Source organism: Vombatus ursinus, unplaced genomic scaffold, assembly GCF_900497805.2.
Source record: "Vombatus ursinus unplaced genomic scaffold, bare-nosed wombat genome assembly UNPS02014781.1, whole genome shotgun sequence".
In the NCBI taxonomy this organism is placed as follows: domain Eukaryota; kingdom Metazoa; phylum Chordata; class Mammalia; order Diprotodontia; family Vombatidae; genus Vombatus; species Vombatus ursinus.
The window spans coordinates 1,830,690-1,841,836 of NW_020954559.1; positions in this window are offsets into that span (position 1 = coordinate 1,830,690).

Sequence of the window (11,147 nt, forward strand, 5' to 3'; positions counted from 1 at the left end):
GATAGATAGATAGATAGATAGATAGATAGATAGATAGATAGATAGATGGTTAGAGGGCACAGGGTGAGTTGAAGATGAGGGGGTGATATCTGGGGAATAAAATTAAGGAGTGAGAGAAGATTGTACTGGGAGAAGGAGAAAAAGAGAGGTAGAATGGGTATGGAAATATATCTTCTCCTACAGGAAAATAGGGTAGAAGGGGATAAGAGAGGGGTGATGATAGAAGGGAGGATAGATTGGGGGAGGGGGCAATCAGAATCAAAAATGTTTGAGGAGGGAAAGTGTTAAAGGAGAGAATGGAATAAACCGGGTGGGGGGGATAGGATGGAGGGAAATATAGTTAATCTTTCCTAACATGACTATATCAAATTGCTTGCCTTCTCAAAGAGAGTGGGTGGAGAGGGAGGAAGGGAGAGAATTTGGAATTCAAAGTTTTAAAAATGAATGTTAAAATTGTTTTTACATACAACTGGGAAATAAGATATACAGGCAAAGGGGTATAGAAATTTATCCTGCCCTACAGAAAAATAAAAGGGGAAGGGGATAAAAGAAGGGGGATGATAGAAGGGACATCAGACTGGGAAAAGGGGCATTGAGAATGCATGACATCATGGGGTGGGGGAGAGGAGAGATGGGGAGAAAATTTGGAACTCAACATCTTGTGGAAGTGAATGTTGAAAACTAAAAATTAATTAATTAATGAATGAAAAGGGGGGGAAGAAATGATTAGAAGGCAGATTTCAGAAAATCCTGGAATGACTTACATGAACTAATGCTAAGTGAAGTGAGCAGGACCAGGAAAAAAACATTGTACACAGTAACAGCAACATTGTGTGATGATCAATTACCATAGACTTAGATCTCAGCAATACAATGATCCAAGATAATCCAAAAGACTCATGAAAGAAACTGCCATACCCAACCATTAAAATAACTATTGAGTCTGAATGCTGATCAAAGCATATAATTTTCATTTTCCCCTTTCTCATGGTTTTCCCCTTTTGTTATGATTCTTCTTTTATGACATGACTAAAGTGGAAATATGCTTAACGTGATTGTACATGTATAACCTCTATCACATTGCTCACTATTTTGGTGAGGGGGGAGTGAAGGGAAAAGGGAGGGAGAAAAATTTGTACCTCAAAATTTTATAAAATTAATATTGAAAACTCTCATTACATTCAATTGAAAAATAAATAATAATATCAATAATAGGAAAAAAGAAAAAAAACAAGAAAAATAAAAAGTAAAGAAAAATATTGATCTTCATTCAGACTCCATCAGTTCTTTCTCTGGAGATGTATAGAAGCTTTCATCATAAGTCTTCAGCATTGTCTTGGATTATTATATTCCTGAGAACATCTAAGTCATTCACAATTGATCATCACACAATATTGCTGTTGCTGTATACAACGTTTTCCTTGTTCTGTTCATTTCACTTTGCATCAGTTCATGTAAGTCTGTCCAGGTTTTTTGGAGATCTTCTTGCTCATCATTTCTTATAGCACAATAGTATATAATCACAATCATATACAACAACTTATTCAGTCATTCACCAATTCACGTTTCCTCAATTTCCATTTTTTACCACCACTAGAAGTGCTGCTATAAATATTTTTGTCCATATAGGTCCTTTTCCTTTTTTTCATCTCCTTGCCTTTTATCTCTTCGATTGAAGGATATGCATGACTTTATAGCCCTTCAGGCATATTTACTCCTTGTTCTACAAAATGATTGAATCAGTATACTACTTCACCAACAGTGCATTAGTGTCTCAATTTTCCCATATGCTCTCCAACGTTTGTCATTTTCCTTTTCTGTCATACCAGCAATCTGATAAGTGTGGAGTGGTAGCTCAGAGTCTTTTTAATTTACATTTCTTAGTCTAACCAGTAGTGATCAAAACTATGTTGTTTTTTTTATATGACTATAGATGGCTTTGATTACATCATCTGAAAACTGCCTGTTCATATCTTTTGACCATTTATCATTTGAGGAATGGATTATATTTCTATAAATTTAACTCAGTTCCCTACATATTTGAGAAATGATGTCTTTATCAGAGAAGCTTCCTATACATTTTTCACAATTATGATTTCTATGTGTTTCCCTCTTTCCTATTCCATTGAATGTCCATTTTCCCCAGAAGGATTATCCTCAGGATAGGTGATTCTTGGTTGCAATCCTAGCTCCTTTGCCCTCTGGAATATCATATTCCATGCCCTCTGGACCCTTAATGTAGAAGCTGCTAAATCTTGTGTTGTCCTGATTATTTTTCCACAATACTTGAATTATTTCCTTCTGGCTACTTGCAATATCTTCTCCTTGACCTAAGAATTCTGGGATTTGGCTACAACATTCCTAGAAGTTTTCCTTTGGGGATCTCTTTCAGGAGGTGATTGGTGGATTCTTTCAATTTCTGTTTTGCCCTCTGGTTCTAAAATATCAGGGCAGTTTTCCTTGACAATTTCTTGAAAGATGATGTCTAGGCTTTTTTTGATCATGGCTTTCAGATAGTCCAATAATTTTTAAGTTCTCTCTCCTGGATCTATTTTCCAGGTCAGTTGTTGTTCCAAAGACATATTTCACATTGTGCTCTATTTTTTCATTCTTTTGGATTTGTTTTACAGTGCCTTGATTTCTCATAAAGTTACTAGCTTCCAATTGCTCCATTCTCATTTTTAAGGAAGTATTTTCTTCAGTAAGCTTTTGGACTTCCTTTTCCACTTGGCCAATTTTGCTTTTGAAGGCATTCTTATGTTCATTGGCTTTTTGGACCTCTTTTGCATTTGAGTTAGGCTATTTTTTAAAGTGTTATATTCTTCAGTATTTTTTTGGGTCTCCTTTAGCATCACTCTCAGTTTGTCCTCTACTTCTCTTACTTGCTTCCCAAAATCTTTTTTGAGCTCTTCCATGGCCTGGGACCAATTCATAATTTTCTTGTAGGCTTTGGATGTAGGAGTTTTGGCTTTGTTGTCTTCTTCTGGTTGTATGTTTTGATCTTCTTTGTTATCAAAGTTAGATAATATAGTCTGACTCTTTTTGTGCTGCTTGCTCATGATCCCAGCCAATTACTTGAGTTATAAACTCTTTATTAAGGTAGGAGTCTGTTTCCAGTGTGGAGTGTACTGTCCCAGGCTTCAGGAGTTTTGTGCAGCTTTGTTCAGAGATGCTTCTAGGGACCCATAAATTTTAAGTTCTTCCAAGGTGGTATGATCAAGGGTGAGGTGTTTACTCCTTTCATGGCCTGTGCTCTGGTCTATGAGCACTCTTTTCTGTCTTGGAACTTTGAGGAGGGTTTCCTCTCCATAGCCACTACAAGCTCCACCACGCCACAGCTCCTCCTTGCCCCAGGACCGCCACCCAGAAGCATGACCCAAATCCAAGCAAAGAAAGAGAATCCTGCACCAGCAGAGAGATCCCTGCAATCTCTCTCTGATCAGCCACTAGATTCCCCCTCAGTCTGTGGGCCAGAAGCTCAGGACACAGCCGCTGCCCCCGCCGAGCTCAGTGACTGGAGCTGAGACCATAGGCTTCTCTCTCTCCCCACTGACACAGACTTTTCCTACTGACCTTCCAAGTTATCTTTGAAGATCATGGGTTGAGACGTCTGGAAACTACCACAGCTGCCCTTCCTTCAGTCCTCTGAGGCCTGCTCCAGGTTCACTGTGGCCTGCTCGCCCATGCTGAACTGTGCTCCTCTCTCTGCCTCGCGCAATATACCTTTTCAATCAACCGTCCATCCTGTCTTGGGCTGAAAATTTGTTTTGCTCTGTCTTTTTTTTGTGGATTCTACTGCTTTAGAATTTGTTTAGAGCCATTTTTTATAGATATTTGGAGGGGTTTGGGGGAGAGCTCAAGCAAGTCACTGGTTTTACTCTGCCATTTTGGTTCTGCCCCCCCGATCACATACTTTCAATCATCATATATCTATATATCATTCTACATTGCATGCTCTTAAATGTTCTATTCCATGTCCCTCATTCATTACTCATAGTGCCTTGTATATAGTAAGTATTTAATAACAATTTAAATTGTTGTCGATGAAATTAAAATTTTTCGCAACTGGTTGAAAATTTCTTTTACAAGGTGGGAGGAGAAGCTGGAGGAAAAAAAAAACTACTTTACATTACCCAGGAGTTTATAATATGCAAAATGTTTTCCTTACAACTCTGTGAAGGAGATTATTGAATAACAGAATTTAGAATTGGACATTCTAATTTGACATTAGAGATCATGTAGAATGTACTAATATTTCCATTATAAATAAGAAAACTCAGATTTAGGGAATGTAAGTAACTTAGTCAATATATAATAAATGATCTTTTGCCTAGAAAGATAACCTTAATAGGGAATTAATATCTAATATAAGTAAGAGATAATAAAAGATACTTTATTAGTTCAAACCATGAGTCCTAAATGTACTAAGGCCAAGATACTCAAAAGACTGAAGTTTCTAGTCCCTTGGATTTTTTAAAAGTCTTCAAGAATAGGCAAAACGACTCCAGGGTCAAATACTTTCCTAATTAAAAAGAGGAAAAATGAAGAAAAAAATATTTAGCACAACTAAGAGGTGCTGACAGACTGATTTCATTCCCTTTTTTGAGAAGGTTGTTGAGAAAGATGGTTTGGACAAAGTTTTCCAAGATTTTAACAATGCACTTGACAAAATATTTAATGCTATCCTTATAGACTTGATGGGGGAGATATCAATTAGTGATAATACAGTTATGTGGATTTAGAAATGGTTGAAAAGAAGAAAGGTTTAAATGAAAAATGAGGAGAAAAATTTAAACAAAGGAGTAAAAGGGAAAAAAAAAGAAGACAAGCAAAAGCATGACTTGAGTTGAGGGAGAAGGAAGAATAGGATGAGATATGGAAAATATTTGAACCAAAAAGACCTGAGAGGTAACAAAAATAACTGAAATACAAAGAAAAAAGAGGAGAGATGTAAAGACAGGAAATTAGAAATAGATTGATTGGCAAATTACTAACAAATCAAGGCTGATAACTAGAATTTATATAGCATTTGTAAAAAGTACATTACAAAAGTACAATCTGTGGGCTGAGAGGTCTGGAAACTGCTAGTGCTGCCACTGATCCATTTACCCCTGAGGCCCAGGGGCACAGTATAAAAATGATTTCATTTAAACTTCACAACAATCTCATTAAGTAGGTACTACATGGATGGAGAAACTGAGGCTAGAGTGGTGAAGTAATCTACCCAAGTTCACACAGATAGTAAATATCCAGTGTGGAGTTAAACAAAGTATTCTTGATTCCAAGTTTAGTAATCTTATGCACTTCACTACAGCACCTAAGAAATCATGGAAAGTTCTGAAAGTTACACAAACTACTAGCAAGAATAACTAAAAGATTAAGTATCATGCTTCAAAAACCAAGGTGTGTGGATAGAATGTTGCAGAATTCTCTATAGAATGAACACTGTTTGTTTACCAACTCCAAGTAATATTATTTTCAGCTATTCTAATCTCTTTAGATACACTAATCTCTTCCCTGAATGAAAAGGTTAAAAAAAATTGGGAGAGTCCTTTACACTCCCCATTTTCTTGACAAAAATATAATGCTTTAAAAATATAGGGTTTTTTTTTAAAAAAATAAGGTCCTACATTTGAAAAAAAATGAAATAAAGCATGTGAAGAATCAAAGGATGATACTGGCTTGTATCAGGAGATTTGGTGAATGGAAGAATGTGACACAGAAAATGGAGAAGAAAATGAATCACTGGACCTAGTAACTATCATGAAGAGTTCCTCAAGAAAAGGTAAATGGACTCTCTGATGAAAAAGAAAACATCCTTATTCAACAAGCAATTATGAAGCATATCTCTGAATGCCATTAGGTGAGTAATCATCTAGTAAGTGTTAATGGAAGAATAGTTGAATAGTGGTTCTTGGTGACTCCTTGCTGACATATACTGAATCAGTTATTTGCCTGTGTGTTAAGAATAAGAAAGTCTATGATATCCTCATTATATTTATTCAGGAAGTAACAGAGAACTTACCAAGTCCCATGAAAACTAAAAACTACACAATTCTGGTGATTCATGTAGAGCTAAAGGTTACTGCCAGAAGAAATCCAAAAAGCATTGACAAGTATTATAAAATAGTGGGCAAGAAAATGAATACTTCAGGAGAAAAAGTGTTCTGTCCAAAAGGAAGGATTTACCAAAAAAAAAATTCTGATGTGGGGAACAAAGAGCTAGTTAAAAAGGTAATGGTTGAGAATTGGATTTAGACTTCCAAACTCTACCTAGCTTAAAATGTAGGAATGGCAGACTGCTTGTGCCTCAGAGTTCAACTAATAAGGATTGTTAATAATGGATACCTTTGGAGACATAAATTCAATTGGAATAATTTTAAACAGAAAAAGAAGGGAGATGGAGAAAGGAAGAAAGGCCCTATAAATATTCACCAAGTTAGATACTATAACAAATAGGGAAGGGGAGGGACAGGCAATAACAGAAAAGATGTCCAGAAATACTCAGGAAACAAAAGTGCATATGAAAGAAAGCAATAATAAAACACAAGGCTTCATATTTCTATAAACAAATGCACAGCATATGTACAGCAAAGAGGGTGAAGTATAAAGTGTGCAAGGGGAAAAATTATGACTGAAAGTTTCTAGTCTAGGACCCTGACTGTAATATGACTCTGGCCTTTTAGCTCTAGGATAGGTCTGCTGGGCATCTAACTAAAGGAAGAGAAATCAGAGTAAGATATTGTTTATTTGTTTTTATTTGGTTGTCTAAGTTAAGGATAAGAAAAATTTTTAAAAGCCTGAAAATCATCTATCAGAGAAAAGAGAAATATCAACAAAAGAGTAGGGAAACTTTTTAGAATGGGTAAGATTTTGGTAACAAAGTTAACATAAGAAAGTTCATTCTGTTAAAACCGCTAATTTATTTGATGTCCCACTCTTCACAGCAGCCTTTCCATACCTTTTCATCCATCCTCAGAATTGCCTTTGTATCCCTTACTTTTACACTCAGCTGAAAATCACACTTAACACTTCATCAAAATTTAAAACCTTTAGTTGATAGCTACATTTCCCCCCATTGTTTCTCATTTCATGTTACTCACACATATTCACCCATTATTTCCTCTTTAACTCTTGTCTCAAAGGAATAAGTGGCTTTTTTCCTTGCCAAGGCCAGCCACTCTATAAGTACTCTTAATCTTATGCCCTTCCAATTTTTTTTTATATTTCCTTATTTCAGATTCCTTCATTCACTCCAAATCTTCAAATTCTTATCTCCTGCCTACAAATATATCAATTCCTCCCTCAGCCTTGAAACAAGTCTGGCTTGATTCAATTATCCTTTTCAATTATCATCCTATGTCTCTCCTCCATGTCTAGGCTAATGTCCTTGTGAAAACTGTCTATACACAGTGCATCCACTTTCTCTACTGAAATTATTTCTAAACTTTCTGAAATGTGTTTTCTAACATTATTCAAATAACCTTTCACAATATTCCCAATGATCTCTTTTGTGAAATGTAATGACTTTTTTTTTTTTTTTGCTAAATCCTTATTCTTCTAAAAAATAGAGCATTGGATCAATGGAATAGATTAGGTACACAAGACACAGTAGTCGATGATGATAGTGTTTGATAAGCCCCAAAAGCCCAGCTTTTGAGATAAAAACTCACTATTTATCAAAAACTGCCGGGAAAACTAGAAAACAATAGGACACAAACTAGGTATACCTCAATATATCACACTGTATCCCAAGAGAAGGTCAAAATGTGTGCACGATTTAGACATACAGTTAGAATAACAAGGAATAATCTACCTGCCAGATCTATGGGGAGGGGAAGAATTCATGACCAAATAAGAGATAGAGTCTTATAAAATGTACAATAGGTAATTTTGATCATATTAAATTAAAAAGATCTTGTACAAGCAAAACCAATGCAACAAAGATTAGAAAGAAAGCAGAAAACTGGGGAAAAATCATTACAGCAAGTGTATAAGATAAAGGTCTCACTTCTCAAATATATAGAGTTCGTACAAGTCTTTCCAGGATTTTCTGATATCTGCCTATTTATAATTTCCTATTGCAAATTAGCATTACATTGTATTCGTATATCACAGCTTACTCAGTCATTCCCCATTTGATGGACATCCCCTGAATTTCCAACATTTTGCCACTATGAATAGGGCTGCTATAAATACTTTTGCACAAGTAAGTCCTTTTCCCTTTTTTATGATCTCTTTGTGATACAGACCTCTTAGTGGTATTGCTGGATCAAAGGGTATGCACAGTTTGGTTGCCCTTTAGACACAATTCCAATTTGCTCTCCAGAACGGTTGAATCAATTACTATCAAATCACTTATTATTTCTCTCTCCTATATACCTTTGTATATTTCTTTTATATCTTGTATTTGAAACTAAAATTTTCTATTCATTTCTGGTATTTTCCTCAGAAATGCTTAAGCATTCTCTATTTCTTTGAATTTCCATTTTTCCCTGGAAGGATTATACTCAGTTTTGCTAGGGAAATGATTCTTGGTTGTAATTCTCACTCTTTCACCCTCTGGAATATCTTATCCCAAACTTTCTAATCCTTTAATGTAGAAGGTGCTAAATATCATGTAATAATGACTGTGGCTCCACAATATTAAAATTGTTTCTTTTTGATTGGTTGCAGAATAGTTTCCTTGATCTGAGAGTTCTGGAATTTGACTATAGTATTCCTGAGAGTTTTCATTTGGGGATCTCTTATAAGAGGCAATTTTAACCTCTGGTTCTAGAATATAGGGCAGTTTGCCTTGTTAATTTCCTGAAAGATGATGTCCAGACTCTTTTTTTTTTGTTATGGCTTTCAGGTAGTCCAACAATCCTGACTTTATCTCTTCTTGGTCTATTTTCCAGCTTTTCCCAATGACAAATTTCACACTTTCTTCTATTTTTTTATCATTCTTTGGATTTTTTAAATCATTTTTGATGTCTTATAAAGTCATTAGCTTCCACTTGCCCAATTCTAAGGAATTACTTTCTTCAATGAGCTTTTGTACTTCCTTTTCCATTTGACCAATTCTATTTTTTCTAAAGAGTTCTCTCCAGTGAAATTTTGCACACATTTCTTTTTCCATTTGTCCAATTCTGCTTTTCTAAGCATTCTTCTCCTCATTGGATTTCTGTGTCTTTTTAAATGTTTGGTCTAGTCCATTTCTTAAGGTGTTATTTTCTTCAGTATTTTGAGTTCCTTCTTTGCCAAGCTGTTGACTCTTTTTTCATGATTTTCTTGCATTACTCTCATATCTCTTTCCAATTTTTCCTATACCTCTCATACATGACTTTTAAAATTCTTTTTGAGCTCTTCCATAATCTCAGACCAATTCATATTTTTTCTGAGGCTTGGGTTGCAGGAATTTTGACTTTGTTTTCTTCTTCTGACTGTATTTCAATCTTCCTTGTCACCATAGTAACTTTCTATGGTCAGAATTTGCTTCTATTGTTTGCTTATTTTCCAGGCTATTTCTTGACTTTCAACTCTATGCTAAAGTGAGGCTCTGCTTTCCAAGTGGAAGGGGCACTGCTTTCTCCCCCTGGTGCAATGGACCTTTCCTGCCAACCTTTTAAGTTGTCTTGGACTACAAAATTGTTTCACTCCACCTTTTTGTGGGTTCTGCCACAAAATTATTTATTATTATTTATTATTTATTATTATTTATTATTATTTATTATTTAGAGCCGTTATTTAAAGGTATTTTGAGGGGTTTGCTCAGGCAAGTCCTGCCTTTATGCCACCATCTTGGCTCTGCTTCCCCTAGAACTGTTACACTATTGAATTATTTTGGCAGTTCTCTTTCGGCTAAAAAACTGAGAAACCATAGGCTGGTTATCTCTTTGGCAACATAAAGAAATCCAGTCAAATATTCTTTCTTTTTTTTTTCTTTTTTTTTCAGCCAAAGACAAGGAGTCTGAACATTAGTGAGCTATTGGCTAGATTATAAGAATCTCAGCAATGGCTATATTTTAAGAATCTAAGCATTTTAATAGAGACAAGGTGAACCTTATATACAGAAAGTCTATGGGAGGGATCTAGGAGTGGCCAAGTAGTCTATGAGGTAATTGAACTCCGGGGACTGAACCATGTGGCCAAAGGAGAATGGAGCCTAGATAGGATTAAGGTTAGGAAGTGGCCTGGGGCCATAGGAAGTTATGGAATTATAGCCTCAAGTGAATGCCAGAGATTTGGGCATGTGGGAAAGTCCAGGTTTTTTCCTTTTTGGGGTCTAGATTCCATCCTCATCGTTCCCACCTCAAACAAATAGTACCCAAATTCTTTTGGTGTAAAGGGTGAATGTCTTGGCTTCTGAAACTGCTTCCTGCTGGCAAGGGGCATAGAGTTGTCCCTGCCTCGAGGGGGTCCCAAAGAGGAGGTTGACTGGAACCAAACACAGGCTGCATCCAGGGAAAGATTGGGAGACATTGACTGGTACCCACTGTTTGCTACCAACTGCAGGTGAATGGGCTGTAATCTTGGAAGACACAGATCTGACAGAAAAAAACCAAATTCAAATTGAGAGGCCAGCCTCTTTACATTGAGCAGGATGTGCTGAACCTGGGTGATGCTTCCAGGCTAAGGTTGCCCTAGGGGTCAATGCCATTGTCAGTGGGGCCCATGCTATTGCTGCTTCCCCTCCCCCTCCTTTCTTTCCCAGATGGGGGAGAGTGAAATCAAAGGTGAGGGGGAAAGGGTGAAACTCTCTTTTCCTATGAGAGGGGTTAACAGATATGAGAGGGACAAAGGAGTGACCAGGGTTGTAAGGAGGAGTTTCAAATCTCCTTAATGATCAATCACAAAACCTCCAGAATCTGCCAAGATATTTTTAGCTGCTCTAACTTTTCCCTGTAAGCTCAATGAAGGAGGATTCAGGGGTGTAGAAGGAAGGGAGTAACTAAGCCTCAGGGAACCAAAAATCACTCTACTTCTTGCACACCTCTTTTATATGAGAAAAACATTTCCTATCCTACCTCTCCCTCCTCCCTTCTCCCTCTTTCTTACCCATTATTTCACTTTCGAGATCATATAAACATAATTAACTCATAGTGATACTCATGCTACCTGTTATGTAGACTCCTTCTAACTACACTAGCAATGATAATGTTCTT